This window comes from Chrysemys picta, chromosome 12 (genome assembly GCF_011386835.1).
Source record: "Chrysemys picta bellii isolate R12L10 chromosome 12, ASM1138683v2, whole genome shotgun sequence".
NCBI lineage: Eukaryota > Metazoa > Chordata > Testudines > Emydidae > Chrysemys > Chrysemys picta.
Genome location: NC_088802.1, coordinates 14,664,399 through 14,684,085, shown reverse-complemented (window position 1 = coordinate 14,684,085; position 19,687 = coordinate 14,664,399). Strand labels below are relative to the sequence as shown.

At 54.0% G+C, this 19,687-nt stretch overlaps 1 pseudogene; it reads left to right on the top strand.

Annotated features, from left to right (window-relative positions):
* Window positions 1-17,591, top strand: part of LOC135975034 (butyrophilin subfamily 1 member A1-like) — a 41,152-nt pseudogene extending 23,561 nt beyond the window's left edge.
* The last annotated feature ends 2,096 nt before the right edge of the window (window positions 17,592-19,687 follow it).

The following is a 19,687-nucleotide window of genomic DNA, read 5'->3' as shown; positions in this document are numbered from 1 at the left end:
AACTTCACCATAAACATGATTGAATGAAATCTCATCTCTCCCCCTTTTCTCCCCCTAGAGATGCTGCGATCTGAACTGGAGAGCGAGAAAGGTCAGTGTCTGGGCTAGTTACATTAACTGATGTAAGGGTTATTCCCATAAATATAACAGGGGAATCTCACCTCTCCCCCTTTTCTCCCCCCAGAGCAGTGGTTTTCAACCTGTGGCCCACAGACCCTGGCAGGTTTGCAGACTCTGTCTAACATTTCCGAAGAGGTCTGCACCACCATTCAAAATTTTGTAGGGGTCTGCAGATGAAAGGTTGAAAACCACTGACCTAGAAACGCTGCGATCTGAACTGTAAAGCGAGAAAGGTCAGTGTCTGGGGCCAATGGGGTGGCGTAAAGATTACATGAGAATGTTTCCCAAAAATGTGGTGGATCAGTAAACTGGAGATTACCGGGCAGACAGGACATTTGGAATGAAGCCAAAGGGAGGCTGTGACTTGGGTTTTGTCTACACTATGCACCTTTTAGCAACACAGCTGTGCCGCTACAGCCATGCAGCTAAAAGGCGCGCAGTGTAGCCGCTGTGTGTCGGTGGGAGAGAGCTCTCCGCTGACGAAAAACTTCCACCCCCAACGAGCGGCAGTAGCTTTATCGGCAGGAGAGCTCTCCCGCAGACAAAGCGCTGCTCACACTAACACTTTTCGCTGGCAAAATGTTTGTCGTGTGTGTGTGTTTTAACAACTCTGAGAAGTTTTTTCATTGAGTTGCCAGTGTATAGACAAAGCCTCCGTGTAAAGCTCGTCACAGGACGGGGATTCCCTCCCTCACCCTGGGGACCCGGCTGTGCCTGGAGGCCCGTGGGAAGTGATGGCTCAGGCTGTGACTATGGAACTGAGTGGGCTGCAGCACCTGAAGTGGGGACACAGCAGAGCAATGGGGGGATGGGTGGGAAATGAGCAGAGCCCCCATTTCAGCAGGGGTGGGGGGGGGGAGAAGGTATTTGCACAGAGACAATTCAGACGCGGGAGGGGGCTACACGTGTGTTGTGGGGAAAGTACAAAACACATGTGGGATGGAACAATTACAAATAACGTGCTGGTGTTTGAATGGGTGATGGGGAATGTCTCCGACTGTCACCAGAGCCCAAGCAGTGAGCTCAGGGCTGCTTGTGCTGACACAGACGGGCTCTGAAGGGGAAGGGGCCAATTGTCCTAAAACCCCATGGAAATTACAGACACAGCACCCTGAGCCCAGACCCTGAGTCACCCTAGACAAGCTGGGCCAGGGTTATTGCTGGGGACTGTTAGACGTGTCCAGTGTTTAACAGAATCCCACACATGGGATTCCCCCCGTGTGTGTGTGTATGTGTGAGATCTATCTTCTCTCTTCCTGCCCTGTTTTAGCATGCACAGAAGTCACCCTGTATTTGGATGGAGGTGGGAGAGGGCTTCAATTAACTGTTCCTCACCCGATCAACCTTTGAAGACAGGTAGCTGCCCCAATGCCCCTCTCCCCAGTATCTGCCCTTGCATCCAGCTGTGAGGGAGAAGCACAGAAGTTCGATGTTTCTGCTAAAATAATCAGCAGTGAGCTAATTGCAAATGGTGACAATTAAATTGTCATCGATCAGGTTTTAGTGTCACCATCCCAACCCCACTGTGCTGAGTGTGAGCAGCAAAGAGCGCTGCCTGCAGACTCAGACAGATCTCACTGGGCTGGTGCACTGCTTACACCCAGGTCACTTGCTCAATGCTACCTTCATACCCAGAAAGGCTGGGAACTTTTTAATACATGGAGGGTGAGATTTTCACTCCCATCTCAACCCTGTTATGTTAGTAAAAGGACCAGAGCAGCATAAAACGGCTCCAGAAGACCTGTATCCAGCTGGGGGAGGATTCCTCCAGTGCAGAGAACAGCTGCAGGCTGCCCTCTGAGGACCCACTTACAAGCCCTATTGTAGGGGTGTATGGGAGAAGGGACTGGGAACAAGAGGGATGTGTCAGGGCAGAGCCACAGTGCACAGACCTGCAGAGATTCTGGGCCATGTTGCTGCCCATATGCACCCAGGGAAAGGCTGCTGGAACTAAAGGTATAAACTAAACCAGAAAAACTCACTCCCATTACAGAATAACAGCGCTGACATGGGGCGTTATACCGGTGTAACAAGAGCAGTTTCAATTCCCACCTTACCACGTACTGGTGTAACCTCCCCATGCAGACAAGCCCTGAGTTACAGAGGGGGCTGCTTTGGCATCCAGAGCACCCAGGATCAGGGGATGTGGAGTTTGTGGTAAAAGCCACAGTCGCCCTCACCTTAAACCCTAACCCTGAGGTCACTGCCTCAGCCTGTATCCTACGGGATCAAACGGTGAGTTAAGTGGAAATCCGGCTGTTACCAATTTCCAGTTTTCACCAAAATCCGGAGGGTTCTGCCCATTGATAGCTAGAACATGCCCTGTAACGCTGCAATTGATTGGACGTGGTTATCAAAAGTGATCCGGTTCCAGACAGATAGAAACACCATCGAGTTCAGTGTGGGCCTCAGCCAGAGGGGAAAGGAGACAGCCATTTACTCAGTGTTTTACCTGCACGAGGCTTTGTGTCCCCAGTATAACGCTGGCAGTAGGAATAGCTAGAGGCAGAGCACCCCTGTGTGTGTGTGCTACTTTCTACCAGTAGAAAAATGACTCCTATGAGTTTGCAATACTTACAGATAAAACTTCTACCTTGTAACCCACTTCTCCTGTTGTTCACTTCCAGCGGCGCATCGTGCAGAGAAAGGTAAAGTCCCTTTGTTCATTGCAATAGGAGGGGAGTTTCATAGACCCCCGGGGCACGTATTGAGAGCTCTCACTGTGAACAGAAAGTCAATCTGGTTTGTGTGGTGCACAGAGAAGCTCGGCCCCTCGTCCCTCACACTCAGGACACAGAATGAACAGACCCAAACCCCACTCACTGAACTCACAGGGGATTTGTTGCTCCCACACAGCAGGGGTGGGAGCCGGTTTGGGCTCACTCTGCATGTAGCCAGCACTGTGCCCAGGCTGTGAGCTGGCTGTAGTCGTTAACACCCCCGGTGTGACCTGCCAGGCAGAAGATGGCCAGGGTCATGGTGGCTGATGATGTCCTCATGCTGCTTGCTACAGTGTCACTCTGCCCATTTGTTCTCCTGTGTTATTGGTTGTGGGCTCCACCCCCCTCCCACCCAGTCCCTTCACCCCAATGATAGACTAATCTGCTCCCAGGGAGAGTTCCCTCAAATTCCTCCTGACCCCCATCAGTGTTTTGGTTTGTGCCCTGAAGCAGGAGGGGGTTTCTCTCCCTTCCAATATGCTTGTGTTTTTGAGAATTATCACCACTCTGGATATTTGCATTTCTCTATCAGTACCTGGGCCTTTCTGAATCCTTTGTCCATTTGGGGTTTTTCTTTGCTTGTCTGTTTTGTTTTAACCCTACTCAGTGTAAAACTGCATGTTCTCATTAGCCATATAAATGTCCTTTCATTTTATTTGTTAAACTCTTGTCCTCAATGCTATCTTGTGGCAAGGAGGTTCACAGGCTAATTATGGATCATGTAAACAGTAATGTTTCCTCTTATAGTTCGAAATTTGCTATATTTCAATTTAGTTGAGTATCCTCTTGTTCTAGTAGTAGGAGGGAAGGTAGGGCTGAGAACCCAATTTCTCTCGCTCTCACTCACTGTTTTCTATTTCTCTGTCAAGTCTCCTATCGAAACTAAAATGTCCCATCTCTTTCGATCACTTTTTATATGGCTGTGCCTTCAGGGCTCTAATCATTCATAGATTCATAGATTATAGGACTGGAAGGGACCTCGAGAGGTTATCAAGTCCAGTCCCCTGCCCGCATGGCAGGACCAAATACTGTCTAGACCATCCCTGATAGACATTTATCTAACCTACTCTTAAATATCTCCAGAGACGGAGATTCCACAACCTTCCTAGGCAATTTGTTCTAGTGTTTAACCACCCTGACAGTTAGGAACTTTTTCCTAATGTCCAACCTAGACCTCCCTTGCTGCAGTTTAAACTCATTGTTTCTGGTTCTATCCTTAGAGGCTAAGGTGAACAAGTTCTCTCCCTCCTCCTTATGACACCCTTTTAGATACCTGAAAACTGCTATCATGTTCCCTCTCAGTCTTCTCTTTTCCAAACTAAACAAACCCAATTCTTTCAGCCTTCCTTCATAGGTCATGTTCTCAAGACCTTTAATCATTCTTGTTGCTCTTCTCTGGACCCTCTCCAATTTCTCCACATCTTTTTTAAAATGCGGCGCCCAGAACTGGACACAATACTCCAGCTGAGGCCTAACCAGAGCAGAGTAGAGCGGAAGAATGACTTCTCGTGTCTTGCTCACAACACACCTGTTAATACATCCCAGAATCATGTTTGCTTTTTTTGCAACAGCATCACACTGTTGACTCATATTTAGCTTGTGGTCCACTATAACCCCTAGATCCTTTTCTGCCGTACTCCTACCTAGACAGTCTTTTCCCATTCTGTATGTGTGAAATTGATTTTTCCTTCCTAAGTGGAGCACTTTGCATTTGTCTTTGTTAAACTTCATCCTGTTTAACTCAGACCATTTCTCCAATTTGTCCAGATCATTTTGAATTATGACCCTGTCCTCCAAAGTAGTTGCAATCCCTCCCAGTTTGGTATCATCATTATTGCCTGTCTCTGTAATATCCTTTCTGAGATAGGGCGACCAGTACAGGTGAGGATGTATATAAGTGTGATTTTTCTGTCCTGTTCTTTGTGCATCCTGACACTTCATTCTTTAAATACCGCTGCACATTGAGCAGAGCTCTTCACAGAGGTGTCCACAGTGATGCCCAGGTCTTTTTCCTGAGTATTTTAAAGCCAATAACCTGCATGTATAGGTCTATTTATCCTTGTAATGTGCGTTACCTCACATTGATCAACACTGAATTTTATCAGCCATCATGTTATCTAAGCTTGGTCTCTCTGAAATAACTCAGACTTCTTTGGTAATCTAAATAATTGTGCTACTGACTCTGGGGGTGGTGGGTTATCTGTGACAATGGGAGAATCCCTCCCCTCAGCGTAGGGAGTGTCTATGCTGAAGCCCCCCAGCAGCAGTGGTGCAGCTGCACTGCTGTAGGGGTTTAAGTTTTCTTTTCCAGCTGTGCTAGTTGGGTTTGTTCCCATCATTCTCATACAGCTGATTTAGAATTCTGGTTTAGTTCTTGTTTCAGCCAGTTTACCAGGCACTGACGTAAGGCTCACTGGGCTGTAACTCTCAGAATTACTCTGGCCAAATTTTTAAAGCTGGATACAACATTCCCAACCCTCTGAATCTCCGGAAGTGTAGCTGATTTTAATGAGTGATGCATATGATTGTTAGCAGCTCAGCCATATCGCTCTGACGTCATTTCAGAACTCTTGGGTGTTTGGCACCTGGCAGGGATCTACGCTGCTCTTGGTGGCTGCTGGCTCTTTAACTTATCAGTTGTTCCAATATCTCCTCTTCACTCCTCGATCCCTGATATTCATTTCATGAACAGAGCAGCTCCAGGGCAGGTCTCTCCCCTACATTCTCTGTGGTGAAAACTGATGCAAAGAAATCAGTCAGTCTCTCAGCATTATCCTTACCCTCCTCAATTGCTCCCTTTCCCCCCCGCTGATCCAGGGGACCCATCGATTCTCTCACAGACTTCCTGATTCTGATGGACTGAAATAATTCCCTGGTATATGTTTTATATCTCTGGCTGTTCACTAGGGTGACCAGATAATAAGTGTGAAAAATCAGGACAGGTGGTGGGGGGTAATAGGTGCCTATATAAGAAAAAGCCCCCAAAATCGGGACTGTCCCTATAAAATTGGGACATCTGGTCACCCTACTGTTCACTCGGCTAATTCCATTTAGCCTCCTAATTCCCATAGTGCACTTCACCCGATGTACTTTATGCTCCTTTCTGCAGGCTTTACAGGGTTAATATTTCCCACTTGCTGAGGGATCCCTGTTTGGCTCTAACGGCCTCCTGCACCTGGCCAGGTGGGGTTACAATATTCCTCCCCTTGCTAATCCCTTCGCTGCTCAGGAGGTGACAGGCTCTGGTTGCTGACGTAGCCTCTGGGCTGAGTCTAAGGATTGTAACTTCCCTGCTTTAAAGTCTTTTTGACTCACTTCTCTTCTGCAAGATAATGTGATATTAGGGTGACCACCAGACAGCAAGTGTGAAAAATCAGGACAGGGGATGGGGGGTAATAGGTGCCTATATAAGACAAAGCCCCAAATATCAGGACTGTCCCTGTAAAATCGGGACATCTGGTCACTTTATGTGATATTGACTCATTTCTCTTTGTTTTATTTTCAGACAAACTCCAGGCTGAGCTCAGTAAGTTCCATTCCCCCCTGTATCACCCTGTGTGACATTGTCTCCTGCTCAGCGTGTCGGTGTTCAGGGGCGTTCTCACCCCCCTGTCTGTGTTTGGTTGCAGGGTGGAGACGTGCCCAGATCTACGCAGGTACTGTACATACCACTGGTGTTTTATCCATGGTGAGACCCACCTTCCCCTGGGAGCTCTCTGCTCCTTTCCCTGCACAGAGCATTTTCTTATGACATTCAGTAGGCTGGAAAAAGCAATATCACTGGGGCAGATGGAAAGGGGCAGGTGACATGCCAGGTTTATTGCAGAGCAGGGACCTGCCCCCTTTGGGAAAGGGCTGATTGGTGAGGGAATACTGCCCCCTGGTGTCACCTTTCCAGGGCGGTACCTGGGCTCTGCAGGATGGACATTCTTATCTGGCCAACATTTGCATTGAACTGCTCAGCTCCCTTCCCAGCAGCAGGGTTTCTATGCTCAGACCGGGCTTTAGCACAATTTCCTTCTAGCGTAACAGGCCCAGACAGGAGCTGTTCAGTGTCTCCCTGGATTTGAGGGGAGGGAGGCCCTGTCCCCACTGCAAGGGCAGACACGGTTTTATAACCAGCTTGTGACACTCCCCTGACCCAATTGCAACAAATTGTGCCCATGCAGCAGCTTTTCTGCCTCACAGCCGTGGCTGAGCTGTGTGTGTGCAGGGCCAGTGTAACCAGTAGGCGAACTAGGCGGCCGCCTAGGGCGCCAAGTGGTTGGGGGCACCAAAAAGTGCGCTCAGGGGAGGCGGTGGAGTGGAGGTGAGCTGGGGCAGGGGGGTGCAGGGAGGGCTGCCCACAGCAAGTAACTGGGGGGGGGGGGGGAGGGGAACTTGCAGGGGAACCGCTCCCCGCCCCAGCTCACCTCCGCTCCGCCTTCTCCCCTGAGCACGCCGCCCCCGCTCTAATTCTCCTCCCCTCCCAGACTTGTCGCACCAAACAGCTGATTGGCACCGGAAGCCTGGGAGGCGGGACAAGTGGAGTGGCACCGGCGTGCTCAGGAGAGAAGGCGGAGAGGAGGTGAGCTGGGGCGGGGAGCTGCCGCAGGGAGGCCCCCTGGGCGGAGTGGGGGCGGAGAGCTGCTGCAGGGGGGGCGCCACAGGGCTGGGAGTTGCCACACGGGGGGCTCCCCTGCTCTGCCCCATGGCCCCCGCCCCCACTCCCCTGAAGACTGCAGCCAGGCCCGACCCTGCACTCACCACATGGTAAGTGGAGTGACCCGGCCCCAGCCTGCTCCACTCCCCGGGCTCCCAGCTGCACTACCGGTGAGTGCTGGGGGGCGGTTCCCACCTCTCTCCTCCCCCCAAGCCTGGGAGTCAGGGGAGCAGAGCAGGCTGGGGTCCCAGGCCTCGGCAGGGGAGCTGTGTGGGGCCCTGCCCCAGGCCTCCGTGGGGGATGGCGGGATGGCCACTTCCTGCGGGAAGTGGAGTGACCCGGCCCCAGCCTGCTCTGCTCCCCTGGCTCCCAGGCTTGGAGCCAGGGGAGTAGAGCAGGCTGGGGCCGGGTCACTCCACTTCCCGCAGGAAGTGGCCTGTCTCCCTCCTCCCCACCCCCACAGAGGCCTGAGGCAGGGCCCAACACAGCCCCCTCCTCGCGGAGGCTTAGGGCCCCACACAGCCCCCCATGCGGGGGCTGCGTAGGGCACCAAAATAGCTAGGGATGGCCTGGTGCATGCTGGGAGAGTCTGGGCAGCTCCAGCAATGATCAGGGAGCCCAGGGGACATGCACACACATTGCAGCACCACTGGCCCATGGGTCCATGAACTCCGAGGTATCCTACCGCACAGAGCTGGGAGGGAGGGAGGCACCCAGGGCCGTTACACAAACACCGCTGAGGGTCCTGTTAGGGTCGCCACCTCTGAGGTGCAACAAAACAGGAAATCTGCCTGGTTCATGTACACCATCTGTCTCCTCACCCGGGCACTGTCACCCCATCCAAATCCCGGGAGAGGGCACCTGCCCCCATAGGCTCCTGCTCCTGGACTTTCCCAAGTACCAACCTCACCAAGCAGGACATGGCACCAGAAACACCCCCTGCCCCTGGCAGTGACCCCCACAGCTGGTACCTGTACAGTGGTGACTGGGCCCTGTGGGTCCTGAGCTCCTGATCTCACTCGCTGCCCCGTCTCTGCAGCTCCCAGGCACTCTGGACCCAGAACTCCCTTTGCGTAGTCACCAGCACCCCGCAGCTCCCCCGCAGCTCCCCCGCTACAGCCACTGACACACCTGGGACTTGTCATGTCCTGGCAGACTCACAGATTTCCCAGGAGAATGACATGGACAAAGGGACAATCCTGGGAAAACCTGGACAGGTCGGGTTGCCAACTTTCTAATCTCACAAAACTGAACACCCCTGCCCTGAGGCCCTGCCCCTGCCCTTCCCTTTCTCCAAGTCCCCAGCCTTGCTCACTCCATCCCCCCTCCCTCTGTCGTTCACCCTCCCCCACCCTTAGTCACTTTCACTTGGTTGGGGCAGGGGTTTGGGGTGCAGGAGGGGGGTTAGAGCTCCGGCTGGGGGTGCGGGCTCTGGGGTGGGGCCAGGGATGAGGGGTTTGGGGTGAAGGAGGGGGCTCCGGGCTGGGGCAGGGGGTTGGGAGTGTGGGAGGGGGTGCGTGAGGGGGTTCAGGGTCCGGGCAGCACTTACCATGGTGTTGTAGTGACCAGGCAAGGTACTAACAAACTTCACCAGGACTTTAAAAATAAAGTGGAAACCTCTTTATTGCTGCACCCTCAGTAGCTCTCACTCAGCCTCCTCAACTCCTCCCCCCCTCCTTCCTGTTTCCTGTCCTTTCAGACTCCCCACAGCCAGTGCTCCCAGTTCTAATAATTACAAACAACCATAGGGTTACCATATCCATTACATAAAAAAAGAGGACCCTCCACAGGCCCTGGCCCCGCCCATTTCCCCACCCCAACTCCGCCCCTCCCCGTCCTAACTCCATCCCCTCCCACTCCCAGCCACGGGAAAAGGGCTGCCCCAGTGCTACCGGCTTCACGGTTTGCCGGGCAGCCCCCAGACCCTGCGCCCCCGGCCGGCGCTTCCCCAGCGCAGCTGGAGCCCAGGAGGGGAAGCGCTCAGCCGGGGGCGCAGGGGCTGGAGGCTGCCCGGCAAACCGTGAAGCCGGTAGTGCTTGGGCTTCGGGCAGCCCCCTTGCCTCCGGACCCTGCGCCCCCAGCCAGGCACTTCCCCTCCCGGGCTCCAGCGGCGCAGGGTCCGGAGGCATGGGGGCTGCCCGAAGCCAGTAGCGCTCGGGCAGCCCGGCTCTTAAACAGAGCCGAAGAGTCAGGGGAGGAGCAGAGCCGCCATTTTCCCGGACATGTTCGGCTTCTTGGCAATTCCCCCCCGGACGGGGGTTTGAGTGCCGTAAAGCCGGACATGTCCGGGGAAAAAGAGGATGTATGGTAACCCTAAACAACCATCTAAACACCACATTCCCTCCTCTCTTAAGAAACTCTCCCAATTAAAATAAACATTGGTGTTCTAACCACAGGAACAAATAGGAAACAAGACACTATACTGTTGGCAGAAATATTATACTGAAAACACTGTAGATACTACATAACATAGTTTCTAGTCCAGACAGGTGATCATCTGGGTCTGACAGGCCGTCTCTCAAGCCCCGGTTCCAGTGCAATGTCTTGTTGTGTTGATTCTACTGTGAAGTCATCCAATGTAGACGGGGTGTTGGCATAATCTCCTCTTGCTGCATAGGCAGGTGCAAGACAAGAAGCATTCCATACCCACCCATCAGAAAGTCGATAGATGTAAGGTCCCTTCTTCTCTATGATTTTAAGAGGAGCTGTGAATTTATGGTCCCCTTTGCATAAAATTCCAGGTTTTCGTATTCTAACGAAGGAACCACACTCAAACTTTGGTTCCTTAACACCCTGCTGCTTGTCTGTGAAAGCCTTAGACTTCGCTTGGTTCCGTTCAACTGTTTTTCTCACATCATTGTCGCCAGCACAGGGGCCCGAGGACAGCAACAGTAGGGTTCGTTGCCCGGAGTGCTTTGTGTCAATAAACATACCGGGGTGGAGAAACAATCAAAGTTTATTTGAGATCTCAAAGTGGTGCAAGGAGACAGGCAAGTCTCAAATCAAGCACACCAGCAAAAACAGTTTCTCTCTTCTTTATACATTTTACAGCTAAGCCCCCCCTCTCTCCCCGTCCCCTCTCTACCGAAGGCATGTTTATACATTTAAGCAACTAAATCATTCTAGGGCTATAAATCTAGCTTGTTAGTAACTTCTCCCTAAACTGTTATTTGGTCCTGTTTACCCTTAGTTTATTACCCCTTCCCCAGCTAGAAACATGCAAACCTCATCATTATTGTTTGGTACCTGGTATGAGCAAGGTCGTAAGTGCTAACTGGCTATTTACACATTCCAATTCCAGTCCTTGGTTGTTGAGGTCGATCAAAGTTAAACATGGAAGGACAGTTTAAACATGGAAGAACTCTGGCTCAGGCAGGCCTAGTAACCCCAACATCATCCTCGGTAGGGGCCTCAGGTCGTGCCTTTAACAATCCAGCAATGTTCAGTTTAGTATTCATCTGTTTCCCATGTAGTAACTCTGCAGATGATCTTTGCATTGTGGCATGTCGTGTAGCCCGGTATGCTTGCAAGAAATCGGTAGTGAAGGGTATCCACAATGGCCCTTCCAGTTTAGCCATTTGCAAACTCTCTTTCAAACTTCTGTTAAACCATTCGATTTCCCCATTGGCTTGAGGGTAATATAGGGATGACCTTCTGTGTAAAATATTCCTCTCTCCTAGAAAAATTTCAAACTCCAGGGAAGTAAATTGGCGGCCGCTTCCAGGAGGCAGGGAGCCTGCCTTAGCCCCGGGCCCCTACTGCGCCACTGACCAGACTTTTAACATCCCAGTCAGCAGTGCCAACCGGAGCCACCAGGGTCCCTTTTCGACCAGGCGTTCCAATCAAAAACCAGATGCTTGGCAACCCTATGGACAGGTGCCAGCCCTAGGTCCTGTCCACACGGCCCAGTAACACCCTGCTGAGCCAGGTACAGGCAGCCATGTGCCAGCCCAGGCCCCTGGCAGGGATGCTGAGCTGCCAGCTGCCATGGTCACTAACAGTGTTAACTCTCACATGCCACTCACCACACTTAGAGCCCACAGGGCCCTGGACCCAGCCCCAGAACAGCTGTAACCTAGAAACAGAGCAATACAGGGCTGGAAGGGACCTCGAGAGGTCACCTAGTCCAGCCCCCCATGCTCGGTCAGGGACTAGACTACCCCTCATAAGTGTTTCCTCATCTCCAGCCTCAGTCTCCCTTGCTGCAGATTGTGCCCATTGCTCCTTGGACAGACCCTCACCCTTCCCGCTGGGGCACTGGCTGTGTCACCGGCTGTGTCACCAAGTGTGAGCATCACTGTTCCTGCACTGAATGGCTGGCGGCGCTGGGCTGGCTCAGGGGGACAGTGAGGGCAGCTGGGCAGGGCCGGCTCCAGGCACCAGCGTAGCAAGCTGGTGCTTCGGACGGCACATGGAAGGGGGCGGCATGTCCGGCTCTTTGGCGGTAATTCAGCAGTGGGTCCCTCACTCCCTCTCGGGGGGAAGGACCTGCCACCGGAGAAGCGGATCGCGATCACGGCTTTTTTTTTTTTTTTTTGGCTGCTTGGGGCGGCAAAAACTCTGGAGCCAGCCCTGCAGCTGGGGCCTTTCACTCCCCAGTCACCGATCTCAGCCCAGGCTGAGAGTCCGGTTCCCAGCAGACAGGAGCTCACATCATAACTCACATTAACGGCAGCCTCATCGGCCACCTCTGCAGGGAGGCCAAGGCCTGAACAGGCCCCAGGGATGGTTCCTCCACAGGGAGAGGTTCCAGTAGGTGTCAGGGCTGAGCCATGTTGGCAGGACAGTGGGGGGCTCACACGGCTGCTGTGATGTCCTCGTACTCTTGATACACAGAGTTCCAACAGCTGGGGTGTAAAACCCCACTTGTACCCCCAACACTGAACTCACTGACACTGCCCCAAGCCCCCTCTCCTCCTGGGGTTGGGGGCTGAGTAAGGGGCACTGGAAGAGTGGGGCCAGGGGCCATGGCCAATCACCTTTACCAGTGGGAGGGCTATTCCCTCCCACTTTTTACCAGCTGTAAGCGTGAGCAACGAGTGGGGAGGGGGCCGAGAGGAGTGACCAGGGGGTCAGGGTGTTGGGGGGAAGAGGTGGTGTGAGGGCGGGGGGTTGGGTCGGGGAGAAGGGGCGGTGTGAGGGTGGGGGCTTGGGTCGGGGAGAAGGGGCGGTGTGAGAGCGGGGGTTCAGGGAGAAGGGGTGGTGCGGGGGCAGGAGCTTGGGAAAAAGGGCCGGCATGAGAGGGTGGGACCATGGTTTGGGCACTGGTGACCCCTCTACTTTTAGAAAGGTTCCATCACTCCTGGGGAGAGGACCATCCCGGATCCTGATCCACAGGCACATCTGTGTATTTGCCGGGTGCACAGAGCTTTCTGGGAGGAGACACTTTCACGCTCATCCAGGAACCTGTGCTGGGAGGCCCCACTGCTCAGGAGGCTGAGGGCACTCACTCCCCTGCCCTGGGGGTGAAGGGAGGGGCCCTGGGGCTGCTGTTCCCCATCCTAGGAAGTGGGTGAAGGGGACATGGACACAGACAATGTCCCGGCTTGCGCTGGGAGGGGCAGACCTGGCTCCATCCTGGGGTTCAGAGCCTGAGCTCCAGCCTGAGCCTGAACGTCTATGTGGCTATTTTTAGTGCCAAAGAGGGAGCCCCACAAGCCTGAATCTGTCCAGCCCGTTCCAAGACTCGCTGCTGCAGGCTGTGTAGAATAGGGTGACCAGACAGCAAGAGTGAAAAATCGGGATGGGGTGGGAGGTAAATAGGAGCCTATACAAGAAAAAGACCCAAATATTGGGACTGTCCCTATAAAATCGGGACATCTGGTCACCCTAGTGTAGAAGGACCCAAAGTGTCTCCAGAGTCTGGGTGTGAAAGTTGCCAGCGTGTCTGTCCCAGGGCTGGTTAATGAAAGTGGAGGAGTGGCTGGCACAGTTGTTAGATGGAGACACCTGAGCCCCGGGCTCTGAGACGGTCTCTGGGACCATTATCTGCTCTGGGAGATGCCCAGGTGCAGTTGCAGGAGGCCACTCACAGCATCCATGGCAGAAATGGCTCTGGGCAGAGAGTTCAGGCTGGAGCCAAGTCTCCATTTTCAGCCTGATTTGTGGGGGTGAGAACAGGGGCCCAGGGGACATTTGTCTGCAAAGGGCAAATTAAACAGCAGCTCTGGAGTGTTCTGAGCCTGGCCTGCCTGTAACTGTGCGTTTCTGGGGATGTTGACAGTCACTCACTGCAAGTCACTGGGATTCGGGCTCCTAAGTTGCTCAGACAGGTTTGCAGTGGAGCTGGGTGAAATGTTTTGGACAAATAGTTTATTTGCTGCAAAATTATATTTTGGGTCAACAGAAACTATTCGCGAATCCACGTCGAGTTTGCTGTCGAGTTTCAATTAAGAGAAAAAGGTGCTGCTGCTTCCCCTCTAGTATTTAGCCCAGTGGCTGGGCCCTCAGCTGGGAGCCCCAGGTTCAATCCCCCCATGTGATGCCATGAGGGCTCAAAGCGCTGGGATCCGAGTGACATCCCCCTGTGTCTAAACACTGCCATGGGCACTGGGCCAGAGCGTGGGAGTGAGAATGACTCTGCAGCGCAGTGGGTTGGGCCCCCACCTGGGAGCCCAGAGTCCAGCTCCCCTGCTCCAGTGACCCTGTAATTATTGATCCATAACCCCAGTGATGGGAGGGGTTACGGCCCCTGGCACAGCAGTGTTTCAGGCCGTGTCTGCCGGGGTTTCCTTGCACCGATGTAGCTGCACTGGTGCAAACCCCTAGTGCAGACGCGCTGTGTGGGTGTGAACTGGGACTGGCCCCTGGTGCAGCTTCTCCCAGATGGAGGGGTCAGTAAGTGGGGAAATGCCCCCTCCCCTCCCCACTGCCCTGGCCTCATTAGCAACAGCCTATTAGTGCGCATTTATACCCCCCCCCGAATCTTCCACTGTACTGCCCCCCAAGTGAGCCCAACCCAGACCCCTGCCCCCATGGGGGTGGGGCTGGGCCCGGCAAGGAGAGGGGCTGGCTGTGGGGTTTTCCTGTCTGGAAGGTGGTGCACATGGGGCCCACCAGCATGGAGAGTCCCAGCTGCTCCCCCTGGGGCTGGGCTGCACCCCCAGTGTGTGTGGGAACAGCACCGACCTGCTCTGAGCGAGAAACCAACCACACATGGCCCGAAAGCAACAGAGATTCCCAGGGGCCTGCCTCTCCCACACCCCTCTTTGGCTCTTGCCCCTCCCTTATCCTTCCCTCACCCCTGTGAGGGATCCTGCATCTATTCTGACCCCTTACCAACATCCCTCCCTCTCTTTTCACTCCCTTTCTGCTCCCCTGGGCCCCTGCCCCTCTACTCACACTTTGCCTCCTTGGTACATGCCCCTGCCCTCAACCCATCTCTGCCCCGCTGGAACTCACCCGTCCCTTCTCCCCCTGCCCTACTGGCACCTTCCCCACTCCCCCAAACATCCTCTGCATCCTGGAGCCCACCCATCACTTCACACCCCTGCTATGTCCGGGCATCGACCTCTCCCCTTTCCCTCCTCTGTGCCATGTCACCCACCCCTCTCATCCCCTCCCCGCCATCTGCTTCCCCGGTGCCTACCACTGCCATCACCCCCACACACACCCTCTGAGGGCCACCCCATTCCTCACCCTCCTCTGCTGTCCTGGCTTTTGCCCTTCTTACTCCCCTCAGCCCTCCTGGCACCTGCCCCTCTCCCCATGCTCTCAGACCCCTGACACCCACCCCTTCCCTCACCCCTTTGTGCCTTCCCTTTCTCTAGCCCCACTCTGACCCCCTCGCAACTGCCCTTCCCCTTACCCCCACACCCTTCTGCTGCCTACCCCTTTCTTCCCTCCCCCTGCCCCTTAACATCTGACACCTCCCTTGTCCCCTTCCTTCCTGTTGCCCACCCCCTCACCACCCTCTGCCCCACTGACCCCACTCTCCTCTTGCCCCTCTGCCACCATCACCCATGCCACCTTCTCTTTATTTTCACCCCTGCCCCTCCCCTCCCCCTCTGGCTCCGTGACAACTGCACCCCTCACCACCTCTCCAGTCCCCTGGTGCCAGCTCCTCCTCTGCCCCAAGTCACAGCTCTACTCTTGCCCCATCTGCCTTCTTGGTGCCTGCTGTTTCCTTTGCCCCCTCTGCCTGCCTGGTGCAAGTCCCTTCCCTCACCCCCCTTTGGGACCCCTAGTCTCAGCCCTTCCCCTCACCTCAGCACTGCCCCACCCCTCACCTCTCCCTCTCCTAACCTCTGGGTCCCACCCCTCCCTTCATCTTCCCTCTGCCACCCTGGTGCCCACATTTCCCTTCACACCCCTCTGCCCCCCTAGGTCCTGCCCTTCTCCATACCCCTCTCTCTGCCCCCCTTCTGCTCACCTGCTCCTTCAACCCCCATTCTGCCACTCTGGCACCAGTGCCTGCCCATTTGCTCCCCCCCATGGTACCACCTGCCCCACTCCTCAGCATCTCACCCCCTGGCAGCTCACCCTCCCCTTGATTCCCCCTGCCCCATTGGAGCTCCCCATTCCCTCACACCCCTCTGCCCCCTGGTGCCTGCCCCTTCACTTGCTTCCCTGTGCCCCCTGGGGTCCGTCCTCTTCTTCTGCCCTGATGCCGACCCCTCCCCTCACCCCCTGCAGCCCCCAGGAACCTGCCCCTCCATTCACCCCCCTCTGTCCTCGTGGTGCCTGTCCCTTCCCTTGTCCCCCCATTGCCCTTGTGCCCACCCCTCCCCTATGTCCCTCCCTCCACCCCCTCTGCTCCTGTCACCTCCCCATCCCCTTTCCTCTCCCAGCATCTACTTGTGCCCTCCCCCGCCTCCAGTGACAGCTTCTCACCCTCCCCCCCTCCTCCCCCTCCTCCTGCCCTTTCCCCTCATTGTCTCCTCACAGGCAGATGGGCCCTGACTTCCCTCAGGCAACAACCCCCCCCACAGCGATTAACGGGGGTGCAGGTTAATTTCCCTTTGATCTCAGTGACCAGCCCCTGCCCCCGGCCCTGACTCTGTGACTCTCTCCCCAGTGGACGTGACTCTGGATCCAGACACGGCAAATCCCTGGCTCGTCCTGTCTGAGGATCGGAAACGTGTGAGAGATGGAGACATACGCCAGGATCTGCCCGACAACCCTGAGAGATTTGATTATTGTGTCTCTGTCCTGTGCGCTGAGGGGTTCGCGGGCGGGAGGCGTTACTGGGAGGTGGAGGTGGGAGACAACCCTGACTGGGACCTGGGGGTTTGTAGGGAATCTGTGAGCAGGAAGGGGAAGGTCACAGCCACACCTGAGGATGGATACTGGGTCGTGTGGCTGAGGGATGGGGAATACGAGGCCCTCACCTCCCCCAGGACCCCCCTCCCTGTGAGCGTCAGGCCCAGCCGGGTGGGGATTTTCCTGGACTATGAGGCGGGCGAGGTCTCGTTTTACAATGTGACTGACAGGTCCCATCTCTTCACTTTCACTGGCACCTTCTCCGGGACGCTCCGCCCTTATTTCAGTCCCTCTCTCAACGCTGGGGGTGAAAACGCGGCTCCCCTGATAATCTGCCCGGTCCCAGCTCAGGCCGGAGGGAATCTCTGTCCCTGACAGTGACCCTGCGGCACAGACTGTCCCCTCCCAGTGCTGCTGATCTTCCCGCCCCCAGTGGTGGGCGCCAGTGACTGCAGCAACTGGACTTTCTGTGCTAACCAGATGCTGCCAGTTTCCCTTTTCAACTGGAGCTTCCAGTCGAAAAACAGACACCTGGGAACCCCAGCCCTCACCTTCCCCGTCCCCTGCCCCAGGGGTAGCAGATGGTGGTGGATGGGGTCATTTACCCCTGTCAGAATTTTCTACCCCGTGAAAGCTCAACGTAAAATATGAAAGAAAAAAGATTATTCTAATTTAGAAAATATTATTGTAACAAGAACATTTTAATTTACATTTCAACAGTATTTCAAAAACAAGCATCTAAACGTATTTTTAGAATTGGAATTATTTACATCTATTTTTTGATTCTTCCCTCAAGTCTATATTGAAGTTTAACTTCTCTCAATAACATCATTTGTATTTCAACTGTGGAATTTCAAGAAATCCAAAATATTTATCTTAACAAAATAAACCATGACATTGTCAGAGGAGGTTATTCGGTTATAATGTACATGTGTCATAAACATCACAACTACACACATGCAGCTGCTCTCTCGCTCTCTCTCTCTCTCTCTCTCCCCCCCCCTCCCCCTCTCTTTATTGTCTTGACTGGTTCTCTCTGGAAGGCAGGGCACATACACCCACCTCCTGCACTACATCTTTGAAAATTAATAGGTGAAAAAATGATAGAATTAATAAAGCAATATATTTAAGTGAACTCACACAAGATTATATATTTGTCTTTGAAGTTCTGTCAGCATTAAGTCATTTCATTTTTACCTTTCTATCTACATATAATTGGTAATCAAGATATGACCCTTCCTTTCTTTTTCTCACATCAATTAACAAAACAGAGTCCCCACGGTGTCCTCTGTACAGTGTGACTTTGCTCGCGTGGTGCCTGTGAAGTCACGATGGCAGGGGCAGGGTCAAGCCAACGAGGGCGGGCCCATCCTGTTCCAGAAGTTCTGTAATGTCCAGTAGTCTGGAGATGTGTCAGTGGCCACCCTACTTGTCTACACAGGGGGGTTAAACTGGATTAAGTTGAGTTAATTTGATTTTAAAACGTATGTGCACACATACCACAATCCTTCCCAGCACACTAATTCTGCATTCATGGTGAACTCTGGAGTCCTCTTGCGAAGTGGATCCCCATGCTGCGAATAAAGTTCCATCCGTCTATTGTTTGAGTGCACACAATCCTGCTGCACACCACTTTGGCAGTCCTCCAATAGCTATCCCACACTGCTTTGCAGGGAACTGTTATTGACCTGTTTACCTGTGTGTCCTCTGGTGTCTACTTCCCAGGATGACCCATCCCCCATTGAAAAGTTGGGATGGGGCCAAATTTTGCCCATTTCCTCCTGGGTTTGAGTGTCTCATGGTTGCTGCAATATTACCCAGAAACCCTACAACACTCCTTGAGCAGCCTCTGGGAGCCGCGCTGAGACTTGGATATCAGTGACATTGGGGAAGAAGCGTTGGTTCAGGAAGTTCTTGTAGCCAGTCACTGCGATAGAGATCTGTCTGTGGTGTCACTGAGGGGCCGTGACTGGGATGCTGACCAGGGCCTGATAAAGGAATTTACATCCCTGTTACACACAGTGACCAGCACAAGAGAGACCTTTATCTGCACTGATAGGGCCCCACTCAGCGTTACCTGGCAGGGCTGTGTCTTTGCAATTAGGGGAGTGCGTTTGAGGGATTCCCAGGTCATCTCAGGGGCATCCACTGTGTTATCTGACGCCGAGATGGGAACCTCCCGGCATTTCCTGCCCTGGGGGAGTCTCTGCCATGGAGGGGAGTGAAACAGTCACAGGGGCCAGCGCGGAGGCAGGAGTGAGAGCACCAGGGCCCTGCTGTACGGGCTGCTCTGTGCTACAGACTCAGCCGTGTGGGGGAGCTGGTCCCAGTGCAATGAGGGGTGGAGTGAGTTGAGGAAGGGGATTCGGTGGCTGGACCAGGGGAAGGGGAGTGAGACCCCTACCCCAGGGCTGTGTGAGTGATGGGCCCAGGCTGGGTAAATGGGACCCGCTCACAGGAAGGAGCCCAGGCAGCTTGTCTCCCAGTCTCACCACGTGTTCACCTGACCACACGGCTCCTCCCCAACTCCACGTCCTTCACCTGGGCACCTTCCTGTACAACTGCACCCCTAACCCCTCCTTGCCCTGCTCTGTACCCAGCAGCTCCCGCCCTCAGTGCCGTCTGTGGGGAGGGAGCTGGTGAGCCTGAGCTGGGCGAGTGTTGTGTTGAGGTCAGACGGGGGAGGCTGGAAGCAGGTTGGTTTGCAGTGTTAAAAGGGCTTCATCGCACACACCTAGTGACACGGGTGATTTAGCAGCCCACACACACTATGGGAGTCATGAAATCCTCACAGACATTCACTTTCCTTTGTGTTTCTCTCTCTGTATCCCCCTTGTGTGCTGAGATGCTGCTGCTGGGTGTGACATTAACCCCGTCATTTCACAGACCCAATAGAGATGTCATTGGGATCCATGTTACGTTATTCTTGTTTTCCTGGCTTTAATTCCTGGCCTGGCTGCCTAACAATGAGCAGAATTGGGAATCAGGACCATGCAGGGACAGA